This window comes from Haliotis rufescens, unplaced genomic scaffold (assembly GCF_023055435.1).
Source record: "Haliotis rufescens isolate VD_foot unplaced genomic scaffold, xgHalRufe1.0.p SCAF_13, whole genome shotgun sequence".
NCBI lineage: Eukaryota > Metazoa > Mollusca > Gastropoda > Lepetellida > Haliotidae > Haliotis > Haliotis rufescens.
In genome coordinates, this window is record NW_025963813.1 from 24466999 (window position 1) to 24488556 (window position 21558).

Genomic DNA, 21558 nt, shown 5'->3' on the forward strand with positions numbered 1-21558 from the left:
AACAATGATGTTTTGTGGGATATAATGGGCAGAGTGTGGATGATGCAGTCGGGGGCGATAAGCAAGGTCCTACCGCGGACTAGAAATCGCATACAGACCCTATCGCGGGTCAAGTTGTCCCTCCACCGTGCTTGGCAGACAGGACCCACAGCAAAGATACTGTCACTCCCCCCGCGGAAACAGCGGGCAGAAGAATTTGGGCTCCCGCTGTAATTAGCAGGCAGCCAGAGTATCATACACCCACCAGCATGGTGTTAAACCAAATCCCCCGACTGCACCATGCCAAACAGCGGGGTGCAAAATGTATAAATACACTATGCACACCGCTGACATCCACACATTATATTAAATTTGGATTAAATTATGATGTGGAAGGGAGATGGGGAGTGGATAAGGGACTGGGAAGGAAAAGAAAATGATGCGCCTCCCCCCAAAGTGAAGTTATACATACTTACCCGAACGGTACCTTTACTCATCACTAAACAATGTCCTGCGTACATTTGATTTAAAATGGGCCATGCCCGACCGGTTTAAATGAACTCCCCGAGGAGTATAAAATGGAGCATCATGTTTGATCTGAGGGTGGGTACACCTTAGACCCCCCCTCTTCCCTGATCACTCCCGCAATCCGCCTATTAAGCGATTTTCTTTTCAGTTCAATCCTTTTAACATGGCTGGCCCCTCGCCAGGTTTGTCGAGGCAACATGTCAGACCATACCAATTTGGTATTCGGGAGTTTAAGCTGAGCGTATGTTATGTCCAGATACATGTTGTCGTAAAGTTCCTTTGTCCCCTTTGTACACAGATTGTTTGATCCAAGGTGGATAACCAGAAACTTCGGCTGGGGATGGGGGGCAACAAGTGTATCCACTGCCTTGCGGAATTCCCCCCACTTCATTCCGCCCTTTGCATGCCAGCGGATACCCGTCAGTAGGGAGTCCGATGTAGTGGCCAGATGGTCGTGGAATCGGACCATATAACTGGACCCGATACACCATACATCTGAAACTTAAAACACACTAGCAGCATCTTTGTTATAATAACATCTGCTTAATTAATTAATTAATTTATTGATGGTATTTATTTTATTTATTCATTCATTCATTCATTCATTCATTTATTCATTTATTTATTTATATTATTAGAGTTAGTGAAAAAGTACGTATTATCCCGTTACCCCCGTGGAAACGCAACAGGCAGGAACGGGTGGTGAGTCTGTGTTTGTTTCTGCTAGGTATACTGTTAAGTGGTGAGTTGAGTAATGCGGATATATTTGCTGTAACAGTTTGATTTCCAACGCCCATATTCCTGAATCTGCTTGGAACTAACCCCATTAATTGCTGCTGTGGTAGCCGCTCCAATGCGAAAAGAGTGTGACGAAAACAAATGAAGATTGAGGTGTGGTAAGGAAAATGACAGGGCCTTTCTTAACATTGACTGAAATTGGAATCTAGTTAAAGGACGTCCATCAAAATGGACGAACATATGACCGTGCACTGGTGGTCTGATGAATAGAAACTGTTGCATTGCTCTGACAGGACACAGTCTAGAGTGAGGGATAGCTGTTATTTTTATTTGCACACCTCTGCCGCCCTGATCCGTTTTGGATGAGCGTAAACATATCGTTATGTGACTTATATCTGCTGCCACATGAATATCAGACAAAAGACACGCCCTATGCGAGAAATCCTTGGCTGACCCTGCCACCAGCTCACTGATTCTAAAAAATCCAAAAAATGCAAGCAGGTATGCAGCTGTGAAAAGAGACGTTTCGTAAGTTGAAGCACAAACTACCGGTAATGCTGTCACAATAACAGACAATAAGTCAACTGTAATTGGGAGTCGAGTGTCAGCCTTCTGTTTCTGTCTGACAAATCCAATCAAGGCTTTCTGAATAAGAAAATGGGATGTTAGGTCATGCATACCATGTAACTTTTGCCATGTTGTTAATGCTGATATATACGACTTTGCCGTGCGAGGAGATTTTCCTGTTAAGGAGAGATGAGCGATAAAATGCATAAGGTGATCAACCGGGGCGGGCCAAATGTGTGGCAGGCTGAAAGAGATGCGGAAAACATTAAATGCCTTTTGTGCAGACTCATACAGGTTCCATGTGTTGAGTGCTAGAGAAGACTGCACTAGACGTTGCACCTCTGTCGTCAGATCTGCCATATGTCCAGTGGTATGTGTGCTGGTATCTCGTCTGCCCGCGGTGCTGCTTCTTTGAACCTGGACCACTGAAATCTCGAAAGTGCATCAGCTATAACGTTTGCATGCGTAGGAATATACGATGCTTTGAACAAGATATTATGTTGTAAACAGAGGAGTATCAGGCGCCTAAGCAACGACATAACTCGTGGTGGTTTTGCTGTTTGTTTATTGATAATTGCTACCACTGCTTGGTTGTCACAAACAAACAACACTCGCTTGTTTCGTAGATGTCTACCCCACAGTCTTACTGCCAATACAATTGGAAAAAGCTCTAGCATAGTGATGTCCTTAGTCCATCCATTCTGCACCCACTCGTTAGGCCATCTGCCATTGGCCCATCTACCCATGAAAAAGGCTCCGAAACCATGGTTACCTGACGCGTCGGTAAACAAATGTGTATCCGATGAATTGATCCACTCTGAATCTATAAATGCAGTAGTGCCATTGTGGTTTTGAAGAAATTGCCGCCATAAATTGAGGTCCTCGCGTATGCCTTGTGTTATCCTTATTCTGTGGTGAGGTTTTGACCCTCCGCGCTGTGCGTCAATGAGGCGTCTTTAAAAGGCGCGACCAATCGGAATTGCCCTACATACAAAGTTAAGTTTCCCCACCAAGGACTGCAAGTAGTGTAATGTTGTTTTCTTCTTAAAAGGTGATAAAAGAGTATCTATTTCCTGAGTAAGCGGCACTACCTTATCCATCGGTATGCTAATTTGCGCTTTGACTGTGTCTATTGTGATACCCAGGAACGTCATGTTTGTTGTAGGTATAACCGTTTTGTCCTTTGCGACGGGAACGCCCATGTTTTGTAATAACTCCAGGGAGGACTCGAGAGTTTGTTGACACTTATTAGAGGCTAGTGCTGCCAATGCAAAATCATCCAAATAATGTTGTATGTTATCATTTTTGGTGTATTTCCTGAGTACCCACTGCAAAAATGTGCTAAATTTTTCAAATGTTGCACATGATATGGAACAGCCAAATGGAAGACATTTGTCAAAGTAGAAATTATGTTTGAATTGTATTCCCAGAAATTTAAAGTCATCTGGTCGTATAGGTATGAGGCGAAATGCAGACTTAATATCAAATTTTGCCATGTATGCACCCTTGCCTAATCCTTGTATCGCGGATAGCACCTGGTCAAAGCTAGTGTACTTGACTGTTGACACCTCGTGAGATATGTAGTCGTTTACAGACTCTCCCTCAGGGTATGACAGATGGTGAATAAGTCTGAACGTTTGCTGAACTTGTTGATTATTGTGATTTGACTTCTTCGGAACGAGACCGATTGGAGAAACTATCATATCTTGAAATGGTGGTGCTGTAAATGGACCTGCAATTCTACCTAGATCAACTTCTTTTTGTAGCATTGTTGCCACCATGTTTGGATGTTGTTGGGCGGATTTTAAATTGTAAGCCATTCTAGGACCCGGTGGACCCGTGTACTGTAGTGGAAAACCTTGAGAAAAACCTTCCGATAAAAACATAGCATCTGATGCGTAGAAGGGGGTGTAAATACTGAGCCAATGTGACAATACACGCATACTAATGGGTGTTGGTGCTAGGCCTTGAGTTGGTATTGTTTGCGTTGGGTTTTGTTTGAGTACGGGGGGTTGTAACGCCCCCTTTTTGACGAAAGCATGTGTGTGCGCCGTGTGCAGTGCTGTCACATGTGATGCATTTGTGTGCATATCGGCAGAAAGACCTTGTACATCCGAATTTGTTAAAATCCCAGCAAAACTTTGGGATGCTACCGGTATTTTCGCTACCCGCGTTGAGATTGCTGCGGTTGGTGGTAGTGGTGTTGTTTGTGACGCGCGCGTGTGCCGCTTGTTGATTTGGAAGCATATGTTGTAACCATAAATGGCCATCTATTGCCCACCAGGAGCGAGACGGGTCGCGTTGCATCCTTTGTCTGAAACTACGGTCATATTGCAACCATGAATCTCCGCCGAACCTAATAGCAGCTCCCCTGATTGTTTCGATGTAGGTAAGCAGATCCTGTATCTTATCCGGGTGTTTTTCTATGTATACGCTCATGTAGACGTTAAACGCCGATGTCCATGCGCCAATGCCTAATGGACGCGTTTGTTGTTGTTTGGGTTTAAAAATAATCTGACCTGTGGCGTCGAGCGCCAATGTAAATGCCGACATCTCTTGGGGTGTCTGATTTTGGGCCGCTATTAGTTGTTTTAGCTCAATGAATTCGCCGTTGTGTATTTTTTCCCGTAGTTGTTGGGAAACATGTGATCCGATGTGTTCCGCTCTGACGTTTAACTGTAGACAGGGTGTATTCGTCGCGGGTATGCCAAACATGGTTGGATCGTTTAAATTCATAGTTGCGAAAGGATTGAGTGTTTGTGTTTGTTGTTGGGACGGATGCGTGTTATGTGCGTTTTCGCGTGCTAATGTACTAATGTTTATGTGCCCTTCATTGTTTGAAGACCTATCCCCAGTCGGCATCTGCGTGTCCCCGTTTGTGAGCGTGCTGTTTGCAAGCATTGCCGTATTTGTAGGAAGCACTGTGGTAGCCGAGTTTGCATTATGCAAAATATTGCTCGAATTAATACAAACAAAATCACTATCCAACGTACCTGCTGTGTTTTGTGGTACTCCGCTGATCAGTCGTGAGCCAATTGGCGCCTCCAAGTCTATTCCATCCACATTTCTGCTAACCCCCGTCCTACTGGCTTTCGGACCCTTCACCAGTCGGTGGGTCAGCGCCGCTTTCCTTTTAGGAGGCATCCCACATACACCAAACGAGGTAATGAGGTGAGGTGAAAAAGCTTTAGAGGTGAAACCGTAAGAGGTGAAATGCAAACCGCCGGACGCGTTGTGTTGTGTTGTTAGAATGACTTGACAGTTGGGGAGTAAAAGTAGTGACGTCACGAGACCACGTGTAGTGACGTCATGGGAGAAATGACGTATGTTGCCATGGGGAGTATTTTTGCGGGTCTTGTGAGAGGAGAATGTTTGTAAACAAATGGTGGAAAATGATAAATGGGAATAGTTACTAGTATTGGTTATGCGGAGCTGACCATAAACCGATTTAGCTAAATAATGCTAAATCATAATAATACAAAACATAAGCTGGGCTTTATCTTGAACTCGTTATATTATTTCTATACTGTACTGGCCACGCAGGTCCATTCACAGAACTTGTGACTTCAGAAAATGCTGCAGTGGATTTGATTGAGTTTAACACTACTTGCTAGTCCAAATTTACTACCTGGGTATCCGACCCACTATTACCCGACCCTACCCAGGTACTGACAGCAGATCTCAAGAGTTGGGAACAAAATGTCTGATTGGGAATCGTTTTACCGAAGCCCTGGCCAAAACTATTTAGATGCATGTATCAAACGATCAGATCATGCATACACACGGAAGTTGACTGAAGTTTTTTTCTTTACTAAAACATATGCACATCAAAGGAATGTGTGCATCTTCAGAAAGAAATGCGAACATTAGCTACATGTAGTGTAACCACTGAGCTACAGTGAGTTTTTATCACTAAACAATATATCACATGACTAACCACGGGTACGAGGCAGTCCTGAGGTGCATTCAATAAGCCGTTTGGTGCTGAGGCACCAGCGAGCTCCTCCGAATATTTCCTAATGAACGAAAGGCACGCTGAGAGCACTTTCTAGCGCCTCTGCGCATACTGAGGAGGAGGCACGCCGAGGGACAAAGATGGACAAATGCGGGCCTGTGAACATTACATTTTCAACATCGAACAACTTGTTAGACATACACGCACTCAGTGGTGAAGTTTGATACCACTTGATTACATTTATTGGAAGACTTGTCACTTGCTTAAACCAGGAAAACCCAATTGTTTTAGCTGCATTTTGAAGCCCCTCGCAGCACAGAGCATTTTTCCTTGCAACCCATGCTAATTTCAGTACAGAAAAATCATTTTCATGCGTCTGTTTGAGAACAAGATACATGTATAATAAAATTTGGTATGAAGTTGCAGTTTTGTCCCAATAACACTCATATGATTTCTTTTTGTAAACAATTGACATATATTATTATGCGATATAAACCTTTACTTGTTGAAACTCAAAGAAAACGTAAATTAAGATATTTTCATAGGTGTCTGTCGTCTCTAAAATAAATCTAAAAAATTGCGATTTGTTCCTTTTTACTGCAGTCTACAATATTCCAGCAATATCAGAGCGGGCTGTAAATAATCGAATTTGTCCCTGACAACTTTACCAGTGGTTGATTTGGACAACGTCCCATGCCGTCGGCGCATTCGTGACCAACTCGTGTTCTTCCGGGACAAGCAGGTTACGGAAAGGGGCATGTGGTCACGAATGGGGTACAATGAAACACTGTCCACCAAGTCACCGATTCATTTATTTGAATCTAACAACATGCATTCAAACGGATACAACGAACTGTTTATCTCCTCTATTTTATCATATAACATTTACGTACATAACGAACTCTGTACAGCGAACTAACGGATATAGCGAACTGATATCTTGAAAAGCCTATCTGCCACTAATTAGTGACTTGTACAGCGAACTGAGAAATCTCACTCGGTGTCAAGTGTCACTGACAATTGGCTGAATGCAATCAGCGGCGAATCAACGCAATCACAGTCTATATTTTGATTTTCATATGTATAAGTCGGTAGGATTACATGAGTTCGGTCCGACGTATATGACGATAATGCCATAAAATAAAGTTGTGTTGTCTAATCGGTGACCGTCTAACTAACGGTAAGATTATTGTATCTTTATTCTAAACAATAAATCTTCACATACACAATGTTAAAAAATATTGCTAAAATCAGTCTTTGACGCCATTTTGAAAACCGCGCCCTCTGCCGGCGGCAGTTAACACATCGTTCGATTGCATCCGAACGTCCGCGAAGAGAGCTAAGTAAACGCTCAGAAAGCGCCTGTAGCGAACAGAACTGGGATAAACACCGTAGAGAATTATATCTGTGGCATGCAACGCCTCGGCCAATTGAACGCATGCCAGTTGTACCAGGGTCCTACTCAGGACCCGAGTACCCCGTCCCAGCCCTACTTCTTGCCACGGTTCAAGCTGTTTTATAAAATATACAGTAAATTTAGATCCAAGTGAAGACCTATAAATACTTAATGAATATCTTGGTTGCTCACTTACATTAGTTTCAAATTTACTCTAAATACCACGAAAACATGGTACACGAACCAGGAGCAGGTCAACACGGCCTCAACGGTTAGGCCCCTAATATAAAGTCAAAACGGCCACAGAAAAATGTCAAAACGGCCACAACCGATACTCCAAACAGGCGATGAAAACGTGGAAGCTTAACGTCCATGGTTAATAACCATAAATGAACCCACATCAATGAAAATATCCATTATAACACAATACTCACAAATTTGCTTGGCCCATTGCGCCCCTACAAGCTTTATCGCCGCACTGAACTTACTCAAGTCGACTTGAGTCCAGTGACAACAAATTCATGATCATTTTACCAACCGGGACCAAAACAAAAGCCGGATCAGAAAACCGGGAAAATCCAACTTTAATATTATACCCAACATAGATGATTTAAATGCCCTAGTTAAAACTGTGTGAGGAGGTTCACACGAAAGTTTAACCAGCGCTTTTAAAGGGGCACTGATCTAAAGCAATACCCCGGGACTGACTTGACTGACTGAGGTTGGGGATTTTACGTGCGCTTTCCGACTGCAAGCGTATGTCGCACACGGGCCCGCCAGGCCATTTAATGTATACTAATTCAAATTAAAAACTTCTCATTTTTAAAAGTAATCCCATATATGATAAACAACGGACAAATGTATCAGAGAAGGTAATTTTTAATCATTAATGTCCAAAGAAGGATTTTAATTAACGATGGTAACCATAATTTGTTCCAAGCACCTACGGTATTCGGTAATAACATCAACAGTTTAAATCATAAGTCCCAAGCACGAGAATCTGATGGCACACAAGTTCAGTAGCGTGTATGGCCACCATGTGCGTTGACAACTTCCACACAACGCCTCCGCATGGACCTTTTGATGCTTGTGAACACATGATTTGGAAGACGACGCCATTGTTGCTGCAAAATGGTGCCAAGATCTTGCAAATTCTGTGGTTGGTTCTGGAGAGTGCGAAGACTTCTGCCAAGAGCACCCCAGACGTGTTCGATGGGATTGAGGTCGGGAGACCTTGACGGCCAGTCCATGCATTGACTCCCGCTGTCAATGGGTCCATGTGCTGCCATAAAAGGCAGAAGTTCTGGTGCCAGTACCTGGTCGCGGTAAGCAGCAGCGTTGAGGTTGCCACGGATGACAAGAAGCCTGGAACGTGCATTGCCACAGAAAGCACCCCACGACATGACACTTAATTCCGCCTCGAAATCTGTCAACCTCCTAGCTGTACACAACACTGGGCGTAACGTTCATGAAGGCGCCTTCACACCCTCGCCCTACCATCAGCAAATCGATGATTAAATCGGGATTCATCACTGAAGACGACTTGATTCCAATTCCTCTGAGTCCATCGTCAGTGTCGCTGTGCCCACAATTGACGTTGACGTCTGTGTAATTGAGTCAGAATCGGCCCGCAGTATGGCCGTCGTGCTTGAAGGTGAGCAGTTCTCAGACGGTTTCGAACAGTTTGCGCACTCACTCTACCCCTAAACAGTTCATTTCTGGTTGATGTAGCCGTCAAAAATCGGTTACGGAGGTGACGTAAGACAATCTGACGATCCTCTGCATGTGACGTCACACGTGGTCGACCTGGCCGAGGGCGATCAGCGGTGGTACCCGTTTGCTGTAGACGCGTCTGTAAATCATAAACAGTCGACTACAACCCATCGTCCTTGCGACTTCAGCTTCGGACGTTCCCGTCTGCAACATGCCAATGGCACGTTCACGTTGCACATTTGAAAGGCGTGGCATGACAAATAGCCGTAAAGACTTTTGTTTTCTTGTGTTTTTCTTTTTTTGTTAATGACTGCTAACAAGTATGGCTGAAAACACGCGCGGTATTATGGCCACGTGACCAGTTGCACGTGAAAAAACACTTTTGCCACTATAGTGCTGTGCACATGATTTTGATCGATTCACCTGCACAAAAACGGATGTTATCTGAAGACAATACGTGGCCATTACTGTTTAAATACATAATAAGGGCCCACAATGATAACTGGTCAAAATGTTAAAATTGTAGGATTGTGAAGTTTTTAATTTGGTTCAGTATATTTGACCCCGGGACTGGTTGTTGCCTTTGTTATTGTTTTTTCCCGTGAGTACCAGGATGATATAACAGAAATCTAGACTAGTTCGCGACCTGTGCTGCGCAATTCGTAAGCGCATTTGTCACGTTTATTGATAGTGTAAGGGCGTATGGTCACACTGATCAACAAAATGAAATACAGTTTTGGAGTGAGTGAGTATGGTTTTACGTCTCTTTTAGCAATATTCCAGCAATATCACGTCGGGGGACACCATGTCAGGAATCGAACCCGGGTCTTTGGCGTGACGAGCGAACGCTTTAACCACTAGGCTACCCGACCGCCCCTACAGGAAATGATAAGGGAATGTAGGTATCTTTGTGGGTAGCATCGGTAATGGTGACGATGTTTAGATAAGTCACTTGCATGGTAATTGTGCGATTTTCGTTTACACTACATTTACTCGCATCACAAAGTAAATATTTCTCCTGAGCATTGCATATTTTATCTTGATTACATTTTTACGGTCAAAATGTGCCAAATTTTCACTTGGGAACGCCTAAATAATCAGTTATTTTACAAACTGAGTGAAAAATATGTCCATCTGTATTATTATGACAACGAATTCCAAACATTTTATGTTTAATATCATCACCAAGAGACTGAAAATGTTATGATGAAAAGTACATTTCTATATTGTTTGTCTTCTAATTAGGAGATACCTACCGTGTTTTGAAATTTGACGTAGTCCCACTATATAGATACCTTTTTATTTTAGCGCTCGGTTCAAAATTAAAATAAAGAGGTATCTATTCTACAGTGGGACTACATCAAATTTCAAAACACAGTAGGTTTATCTCCATTCTACCATGACGCAACAACGCTTAGAAAACGGCGCTCTCTTGCAACGCGTAACTACGAAAGCCTATTAGTACGATCAAAGAATTTGGCCCTAATAGGCTTTCGTACATAACAACACAGGCACATAGGTCCACAATCTTAGAACATTCCGAAAAGTGGTCACAGGTATAGTTATATATGCAACAATTATCACTAAAGTTCAAGATTAACAACACCATAGTCATGAGTAGTTCAAAATAAGTGTTCAAAACACATAGTTTTTCAAAAGAAGTTGACAAATAACACTCCAAACTTATTTTAATTTCTACCAACTTGTTGTACACTGTACACACTCATTCTTGGAAGTTGCGAGAGAGGTCATTTCTTGGAAATCGAACATGCCATCCTTTCTATTGTAGGAGTGACAGATTGTAGAAAAAGGTTTTAAAATGCTAAACGTATCTATTTCTACAACAAACTTTTTGAATTAACATTCTATTGTACATTTAACATGTGTAAGTGTTATTAGTACGTTAGCAATTACCCCCAGTAAACATTAATAACATCAAAATAAATGCCTCCACCCCGAACTTGGATGTGGCAGAACTTGACCTACATCATGGTTACTCACACCTCGCAGCTGTCAATGGCTGACAATCTAGTGTTTACATTCTCCGTTGCTCCGTAAGCAAGATGACAACACCGATCTATGATGTGGTTCAACATTAATTAATGTGAATGGAATGAGACATTCGTGGCCCAGACATAGTGGGTCGTGTATGATTTTCTTAATTGTGCGTGTTCTGAATTGAATTTCATCAAGTTTGACTTCAATGATGTAGGGACATTGTTTTCGTGGATTTTCGAATGGACAAGTGTTTTCTGAGTGATGGAATTTCAAATCCTCTTCTGCCAAATCCTTACGATGGTGGTTGGCGGAGATAGCGACGAATATCGATCACAAAAAGGTTTGTAAACAACAGGTTGTGATTAATAAATTTTTATCAAACAATTTTTATAATGTTATATTTTACTTTCATTGTCGGTTGTTTCAATGTGGAAATTGCTTAAATTGTTCCGATTCTGGTCACCATAGAACATTTCCCTAACAGTTTCTTAAACATTTCATCTGTATGCAAAAGATATGCCTTCGTTAAATCTTTTAATGACATCATCGAAGCAGTCAGGGTTGCGGCCTAGACAACGCTGAAAACATCCGATATCGAACTACCGTATTTCCTCTAATTTGACGCTATGCCGTCTGTTAAATTCGCGAGAGCCCAGCGTGTATTAGAGGAAATATAGATACGTTTTACAGTTCATATGGGGTGATCGATCGGCAGCCATTTTCTCGATATGTAGGCTATCTTTGTATTCATACGACCCGTGAAGATTCGGGGTGGAATAGGTCTTCAGCAACCCATGCTTGCCGTAAAAGGCGACTATGCTTGTCGTAAAAGGCGACTAACGGGATCGGGTGGTCAGGCTCGCTGACTTGGTTGATGCATGTCGTCGATCCCAATTGCGTGGATCGATGCTCATGATATTAATCACTGGATTGTCTGGTCCAGACTCGATTATTTACAGACCGCCGTTATATAGCTGGAATATTGCTGAGTGCGGCGTTAACAACAAACCATGCAATCAACCAATTGTATTCATACGCACGTTTTTTTGTGAAAAGGCTTAATATATTAAGCAAAAAGGAAACCTTTTTAACCTATCAGAATCAAGCATTCGTCAGTTTCATGGTAGAATCCTACATAATAATCTATTGTGGTGTTTTTAGGCCCTTTTGATCGTCTTAATCAATTTTAATCAATCTGTTAAAGAAATGGACAGATTTTTCAGTCAAAATTACTTAAATATTTACACATTTTATAAATTGCCTGAGACAATCACATTTTACAGAGAGAGAGAGAGAGAGAAAATATTTCATTAAGATGTCACGTGCAAATAACATATACAGTTTAAACAATTATCAACATTATTGCATCTAGCCTTTACAGGCTTATGAGACATCGTATGTACATTAAAACATGTATAAAAGTATCTAAGTAAAGCATTGTAACATCATCCTTTCTTATCCCAGCAGCCAAGGAACTGTCAATTTTGTTGGACACCATATTTTAACGTTCTATGTGCTTATTAAGATCGTAAGTTACCAAATGGCTGACTATTTTTAGTACAAAATAATAGGAAAAATAACCATCAAAACACCTATTTATGTGTATGTTAACACCAGTATGATTAAACCATTTAATTAGCACCTACATGCAAGTTTTAAATGTTAAGGAATATCTTCTAATAAGAATACCAGATGTTAATTTCAAAAGACATAGTTTTAGACTGTTGTCGATGTGTAGGTATCTAATAATATGAAGACCGTTACTTTTCAGGGAAAGTGACTTTACATCTCAGACAAGCTCGTCTTTAGTCTGCGTCCTCCTGCGAGACATTTTTACAATTGTTGTAGCTAAAACACTTTGTATATGTGGGTTATTCATCAAGAGCTTAAGTTTATCTACATCATGTACGGTCGCGTTGGCCAGATTTGCTTTTTTGAGCAGTAAGGTTCTAAAATCAGAATAAAAGGGGCATTTTAAAAGGAAGTGCATTTCGTCCTCGACACATGAATGGTGACAGAATTTACAGACTCTATTTTGCAGCGGTACAGATGGCCTACATATTCTACCGGTCTCTATTTCTAGAGGGAGAGTTCCACAGCGAAACTTAGCTAGGATACTTCTGTGTGATCTTGGCATTATCTTGTTTACATAGGTTTCTGTTGTCAGGTATGTCTTGAAAATCCTATACGTCCGTAACTTGTTTCCATTACTCTGTCCACTATCATCGTGGAGACTTGTAAGCCACTTTTCTTTGTCAAGTTCTAACAGCTTTGATTTGACACAGTTGAATTCAAATTCGTTCATGTTGTGTATATCCTGAATATTCAAGTTCAGTCTTTGAAGCAGAGTAATCACTGTGTTTGCCCATCCTTTCCTGTATCGAAGAGACCAAGCTAGGACTACTAGTACTCTAGGCGTTCTATTTGGGTCAAGACGATTGATCCTTTTCCAAAGTCTGATTACTTCAATCTGTTGTAGGGTGAGGCATGAGTACCATCCCAGTTCGCCTCTCACAGCTAGGTTAGGGGTTTTCGCGCCAACTCCAAGGAAAAATCTGCAAGCGCGGTAGTGAACATTATTTATGCATCTAAACTCCCTTGTTCCCCACACTCCAGCTCCATACGTTAGGATCGGTACAACTAAATTGTTGTAGAGTGTATTATAAACATCAAACGCCATGCCACCAGTTTGTTTGAATTTACTGATTATAACTGATAGAGCTCTGTTAGCTGACTTAGCTAGTTCTTTCATAGCGAAATTCATGTCCAAGTTTTCTTCGAACCACAGACCAAGGTACTTGTATGCCTTTGTATAGTGCACATCCTGTCCCGAGATTGAGAAACTAAAGTCAGATTTGTCTTTCCCTTTGCATCTGAAATGGACAACATTAGTCTTGTTGATGTTTACTTGAACACCAGGCGCTGACTGTGTCCAACATACGCTGTAAACTTCTTTCATCTGGAGCAATAAGTGCAATATCATCTGCATATAAGAGTATACTCAACATACTGTCATTGACCTTGATTCCACACTGCAGATTATTGATTTCAATTGCTAAATCGTTTACAAAAACGGAGAACATAGACGGTGATAAGATACAGCCTTGACGGACTCCATTGGACACATCAAACGGGTCAGTCAGGAAACCATTTACTCTAACTTGACTCGTTGTATTCTCATACATGGATACCACAGCGTCGTAGAATTTTCCAGACACTCCAAGCTTCTGTAATTTGTACCACAGACAGCTTCTGTTCACCCTATCAAATGCCTTCATCGCATCTATGAAACAAACAAAAGTTGATTGTTTACTCTGGTTTCTACCATGAATTAACGAGAATAAGGTGTATATGTGTTCTTGTGTGCTCCTATGTTTTCTGAAACCGTTCTGTTCCTCTACTAAAACGTTATTGCTTTCTAACCAGTTACTGAACCTGGTATTCAATATATCAGCATATATCTTGCATGGAATAGAAAGTAGTGATATTCCTCGGTAACCATATGGATCTTTTGGGTCAGCGTTGGCTTTCTTCAATGGGTGAATGATTGCTCTCTTCCATGTCTCTGGACAGATTTTATTCTCAAAGCAATGTGTAAACATTCTAAACAAGATGTCTATACAGGATGCATTTTTGAGTGCTTCAGCTGGGATCAAATCTACTCCTACCGATTTGCCATGCTTTGCTCTGGTAACTGCTTGCTCGACTTCAGCTAGAGTAATTGGGCAATTCAAGCTTGTTATGTCAACGTTATAATCAGGTTCGATATTACCATTGTACAGCTGTTGACGTATGTGTTGAATATGTTGATCATCAAAGTTTCCATTTGCAGCATATATATCTTCAAAAGATTCCTGCCATGTCTCAAGCACTAGCCTCTTATCTGTTACTGTGCCATTGCCCTTCACCACTTCCCATGGGATTTGACTTGACCTCTCAATCTTTCCTATGACCTTCCAAAACTCTTTACTATTGGTATGTTCATACTTTTCCAGTAGTTTCTTTTGACTCGCTAATTGATATTGTCTCTTGTACCTACGTAGAGTTCGATCAAATGTTTTCCTAGCACTAACGAAAACATGTCTAAGTTCACGTTTACGAACAGTGGACTTACATTTGGACCAGTTCTTCTCAGCAGTGTTAGAGACTTCCCACAACTGTTCACTCCAGTAGGGCTTGTACAGTGATTTCTTTGGTCTCCTCGGTGGTCCTGACGATGATCCAACTGTCCTCTCCATTTCGTCGTGCAGGAGTGTCACAAACTCTTGATAAGCATCATCAATATTCTCAGCAGTCTGTAGCATATTCTCTATTTTATGAATAGTTGCATTAACCCTATTGAATGAGTCATCGTTAGTTAAGAAATCTGATCCTATCTTATCTTGACGAAACGTTTTACCACTTTTTAAGATAGGGCCTTGAGCAACGTTATCTGGGGCGCCAGAGTGCGGGAGAGCAATTGCCCATTTCAAAAATGAATGATCAGGGATAGTGTCTGGCATGTTTGTACCGTCTGCCATATCTGACATCCTAACGACGTTAAAATCTAAATAGCTACTAAGATTTTCTTGAGCGGTAACAACATAATCAACAACTGAAGCACCATTCTTCACATATGTAAAATCCTGGTGGCCAACGCGACCATTGAGTACACATAAATTACTTCCAGTAAGAAAGTGTAAGAATAGATCACCATAACTGTTGTTTACAAAATCGATTATCTCCCTTTCTGGTACATCATCTACACCTGCAATCAGATCTTGCTCGTCCCCTAATCGCGAGTTAAAGTCCCCGCATATACAGATCAGACCTTCGTTCTGGTACATGTACAGCTTCTCACTAAGGGAAGTAAAGAATTGTTCACCATCGTTAATTCTGCTGGAACAGACTGGAGGTAAGTAACATACACAAATCACGATATTAAAATCACTAAATTTAGTTCTTAGTTTAAACCAAATTATATCATCATCGTCATCATCTAAAACGTTTACATAAAATCTGGATAAAAGTTCATTTCTAAAAAAGGCACCCACTCCACCAGAACCTCTCCTGGCTTTCCTGTGCAAATTCTTCCTATTTCTGCCGATCCATGTATACCCGTCTACAGTCAGCTTCTCATCATTCCTAAGGAAAGTCTCACACACACCGACTACATCGAGATCAAATTTTGATATCACAGAAGTTTTGAATGTACTGTTTGCGTTATTACCCTTGGGCCATCCACCAGCATTCCAGAACCCGAGCTGCAACCTGTCCTATTCATGCATTGTAACCAGTTTACGCCCGCGAAATCGGATTTGGTTCTGTTTACCAAATTCCTTAATCAAAGTGTTCATGTTACTCACTGTTGATCAGTTCCGACTGTGTTAAGGGTTTTTCGATATAAACACGACTATAGTCACTTGAGCTACGTAATAACCTCTTATTGTCCAAAAGGGTTTGTTTATATTCACATTTTTCCACAGAGAACAGCACAATGCCTGGTTTGTTGTCCGCCCGTCGTCTCGCCCGCGTCGCACGTGCTTCACGGATCCCTGTCAATTTCATCCCATCTCGAATCACCTTGTTTACTATCTCAGTGACGAAGTGTGTGTCGTCTTTTTCGTGATCGTCGTATGGGAGGTTCTTCATCACCAGCTGCAGGTCCTTCTCTGACTCAGAAATACTTTTATTAATTAAATCACATGTTTTACGTAAGTCTAGCTGTCACACTCTGATCTGCTTCAACCTGGTCGTGTCTTAATCTCAGGATATCATCATTGAGCAACTCGATTTTAGTGTCAAATTCAGCTTTGATTGCAGAGCTTTCACGTCTCAAGTTATCTGCAAATTTAAGAGTCACCCTCTCTTCCAAATCCTCAAAACGTTTACTAAAACTTTCATGCATTTGTCGTATTGCAAATAAAATTTCTCCGTTCGACACATCTGCACATTATCAGTTTGTATGGGGTAATTTGTACTTTGTGAACTCACCGCGCAATGTCCATCCATGCGGTTTCCTGCAGAGTGTGTCGCTTGTTCACTCAATTTCTGCTTTTTAGCTGCTGTTGGTCTACAATTTGTAGCGTTGGTCGAATCTTCCGCCCGTGTCGGTTTAGGTGCAGTCATCACCGAATTGACGTACGCCATTGCTTCGGTCGTCTCGTCCATCTCGCCTCGGCACGTGTTAAGCAAGGTTGTGTGGTTTTCTCCTTATTTTGTATTTTCAAATCTCCTGGGTTAACGCAGGGTACTTTTCTTATCCCTACACTTCATATAGTTGGGATTGTAGCGTGATTTTCAGCACAAATTTGTTCAAATTTGAACAAAGCCTGAGAGAGCTCTGCTTGCCACGTCTTGCAGTCAGGGGCGGGTAACTCTTCAATTTTACAAATTGACTGTGGTATATACACGCTTACAAAGGAAAAGACTTGTGAAAACAACGTCTATCGCGCATCGAAGAATGTTCCAACCAACACGTAGAGGAACAAGAATGAATTTGTTCAATGCTACAGCAAATGAAGGAAAACGAAATGCAAATATCATAATTACAACCTACAGCGTTAGAAATTGGCACTAGTCCTATGGTCCTTGCCAAACAGCCCAACAGCCCATAAGGACTAGTAGAAATTTGCCATTTTTAAGGGTTTTGCTATATGCTAACATGATAAGGACTAGTGGACTAAAACTGTTAGTTTTTATCCCCGATCTACCAAATTTATGTGTATAATTTTAGGCAGCTTTCTTGTTCGAGGAATGTATCCGTGAATATCCACACAAAGAAACAATATCCCACACGTCTGAAGCTTTACAAAGAAACTTATTCGATGTCTGTAACAATCAAATATTTTAAAATATATACATCGTTTCGGGATATTATAACCCGTGTCCGTTTCTCAACTGATCACTTAGATTGTTTCAGGTGTTTCACATAGGTGTCAAGTCTCAAAAGTCGGCTGAGAAAGCCCGCTGGCAACTATTTTCATAACGTCCATAGTTCCTAAAAAAATCCATTGAGTAAGATAACAATGAGCAATCAATCAACGTATTATCGGTTAACCCTTTGAACAAAGTATGTTGTTTTTACATCGGCACTTGACGCCATGATATGAGTGTATTCCCTTTGTTTTAGTAAACCTAGACATGTAAACACTCACTTTTGACATATCCACTGTGCAAGATAACAGTGATTAATCAATCAACGTATTTTCTGTTAATCCTTTGATGACTAGGAACGATCCGTTGATTTACAAAAACAGTAAATCAACTGATCATTGATCTCTTGTTGCTATTACATAACACACATTTCACCTCACTTCAAACCTGGATTTAGATCGACTAATTACCCCAGACACAATAAATGCCAAATGGGAACGTTTGTCAGGTAATCTGAGTGGCAGTACCACTTTTTATACCTGTAATAAATTGTACTCCAAGCGAGCAACACCTCCCAAGCCAGCACAGAGCATTGCCTGATAGCCAGCCAAGGAGAAATCCATCATCGGTAATTATCACGTTATCCTTTCAGCCTTATTCACATACTCTTAAAATCACTCTCATCGTTTGTTTGTTTGTTGTTTAACGCCGAACCTAGCAATATTCCAGCTATAGGACAGCGGTCTGTAAATAATCGAGTCTTGGCCAAGCGAGCAACACTTCCCAAGCCAGCACAGAGCATTGCCTGATAGCCAGCCAAGGAAACTCCATCATCGGTAATTATCACGTTATCCTTTCATCCTTATTCACCTACATCACTCACCGAATTAATCACAAAACCCCTAAATCCTTAAAAACAACAACACTCAACTCTTATAAATAACCAACACCTTATCCTCCCCCATCTCCCTAACACAGCTCGCACTCATTTCTACTCACTACCCACGCCCACCACTCAAACACACCCCTTGACCCAACTCCTAATCCCCCCTTCTCCTTAACACAACGCACGCTCTTTCCTACTCACCACCCACGCCCACCACTCACATACCTCCACTCCTTCGACTAAATATCTCCTAATCCCCGCTTTCCACTTGTCTCACCTAATCCCAGCCTTCCAGCAACAAAATAAATCTTTAATAATTAATCCATTTCACAAACCCCCCTACTAAAACCATCAACAAATAACCACCGCAACCTCCCCCGCCTCCTAAACATAACTCACCAAGTAAAAACAACAAACCAACTCACCTCCCAAAAACACCACTCCCACTCCACCACCGCTCACCACAACACACGCTCTCCAACTCTCCAACACAACACCCAAACAACATGACTGACACCCGCAACGCCACACTCGCAGACATTCCAGCTCCTTACTCACCCACGCCTGCGGAAGCGCACAACACTTCCGGGAGGTCACTCGAAAACATCGTCCCGACCGAGTATGGCGAAAACACGACACACACCACCCCCACCAAACCAGCTAACTCGCCACCTCAAAACACCAAAAAAACGCAAACTCGACACATCCACTCCACCTCCATCGCCCACACCCTCCCCGGCCGCCTTCCTCGCCACCTTCGCCCTCTACTTCTTCTCAGCAGGCTCAGGCACCACTCTCTCACTAGAACTTTCGGCAGATAAAATAGGACTTTGGTTTAAAAGAGAAAAAATAAATTACAACAATATTAAAAAAGCCAACAAAGGATACCAGATAATCTTCCCTAACCGAGAATCTTACAACGCAGCAAATAAAATAACTCAAATATTCCACGTCACAGTAATCAAACAAACACCTTATTGGCAACAATATACACGAGGCGTAATTAGGGTTAACCCAAGGGAAACAACTGAGGACTTACAATTATACTCTCTAGAAGCTAACATAAACCAAGACCAAAACCCTCAACCCCTAATCACCAGCACGCGTAGAATAACCTCAACTAGAAACGGAAAAACGGTCCCAACCTCCATTGTCATAATCAACTTCAAAAAGACCGCTAAATTCCCTGAAGCCCCCAAACACATATCCTTCGGAGCCCACACCAACTTAAAAGTCAAACCCTATATAAAGCAGGTTAAGCAATGTACAAAGTGCCTCAAATACAACCACACTGCCTCCCAATGCACATACCGTAAAACTAAATGTAAAAAATGCGCACAAACAGGCTGCCCAGGCACATGCACACCCTGGTGCATCCACTGCAAATCCACCCAACACACTTCACTCTCAAACCAATGCCCATACAGACACACACTCACCCAGCAGGCCAACAAACACATAAACATAGACACGGCTAAATTCCAAACACGAAAATTTGCTACACCTGCATCTAAACCACTCCTCCCTACACCATCCAACAAACAAACACCACACCCATAACCGACAGCTCTGTCTGGGCCCCCTACCGAGAAACCGCACCCACCTCACACACACAAGCAGCCACTCAACCAACCACGAACCCTCCCACATCTCACATAGCCAAAACATCAACCCCCGCATGCAAAACAAACCTCAAAATGACCACCACAACACGACCCTCATCCAAGCACCCTACAGCCCATATGGTAACAACACTCTCCCACAAGCAAGCACAACAACAAAACACAAACACTAAGAAATCATCAGCTACTCCCATCCCACAAACACCTTCACAATCCTCCACATCACATGCCTCCCCCATGGAAACTCAATCAGCTAAACCTAATCTAACCGATGACGAAGATTTCTCCACTACTGAGGAAACAATAGACACTACTCCAACTAAAACAAACCAAACTCCCCAACCAGCCAACACCCAAAACTTAAATAACCTCACTTTACTCCTAGCATACATGCATAGTCAAAACTCACCAAAAGCTAGCATGAAAGTCTTCTACAAAGTAGCTTTCAATCTAAAATTAACCGATCTTCCCTTCTTCCTCTTTAACCTCCATCTAAAAGAACTCACCGAATAAAATAAAAACTAAAAACTAAATCACCAATCACCCGAACCTAATATTCGAAGGACTAAATATTTTTCAGTGGAACGCCAACGGACTCACCTCCCACGGCCATGAACTAAAAACTAAATTTAAACTAAATAAAGGCCCTCACATTGCTTGTATACAGGAAACCAAATTCTAAAAAAAATCCAAATTCACACTACCTAACTACAACTCAGTTAGAACTGACAGAGCTAAACCGAAAACAAGAAGAGCCGCAGGAGCACTAATCATATTTATCAGGGAAGATATAAATTACGAAGAAATAAAAATAGACACGCCAAACCTAGAAGCCAACGGCATTAAAATCACATTAAATAACCGAAACATAAACATCATAAATATTTACCACTGGGCGGAACAAAAAGTCCAACCTGAGGATCTAAACAAACTACTCCAAATAAGCGATAAATCTACTATATTCCTAGGAGACTTTAACGCTCACCATCCTACATGGAGCATAGATGATAAAATAGATAATCATGGCAAATTAATCTCCGAATGGATAGAAACAAACGACCTTGTACTCCTTAATAGCAACCAACCCACGAGGTACGATAAGATAAACCAAAAAATGTCGGCTATCGACCTAACCATATGCACCGCAGATCTAGCCCAAAGTACTCAATGGGAAGTGCACGACGTCCCGCTAGGTAGTGACCACTTCCCAATAAACATAACCATAGGAAATACAAACGTACCAATCCAAACAGAAAACCAAGAACCAAAATTCCATTACAATAAAGCTAACTGGGACCAATTCCAAGATATCTGCAACGAA

General features: G+C 41.7%; 1 protein-coding gene across 4 annotated transcripts in view; it reads right to left on the reverse strand.

The window, feature by feature from the left end:
- The window catches only part of LOC124117416, a 29197-nt gene extending 21457 nt beyond the window's left edge, over positions 1 to 7740 (reverse strand). For 3 of the 4 annotated variants that reach the window (XM_046479310.2, XM_046479309.2, XM_046479307.2), the window contains exon 1: positions 7598 to 7740. The gene's annotated coding sequence lies outside the window, so the exon portion shown is untranslated. Of the gene's footprint in view, positions 1 to 7359; positions 7490 to 7597 lie in introns of those variants that run through there. The other variant, XM_046479308.2, reaches the window with a different exon arrangement.
- Positions 7741 to 21558: the final 13818 nt, after the last annotated feature.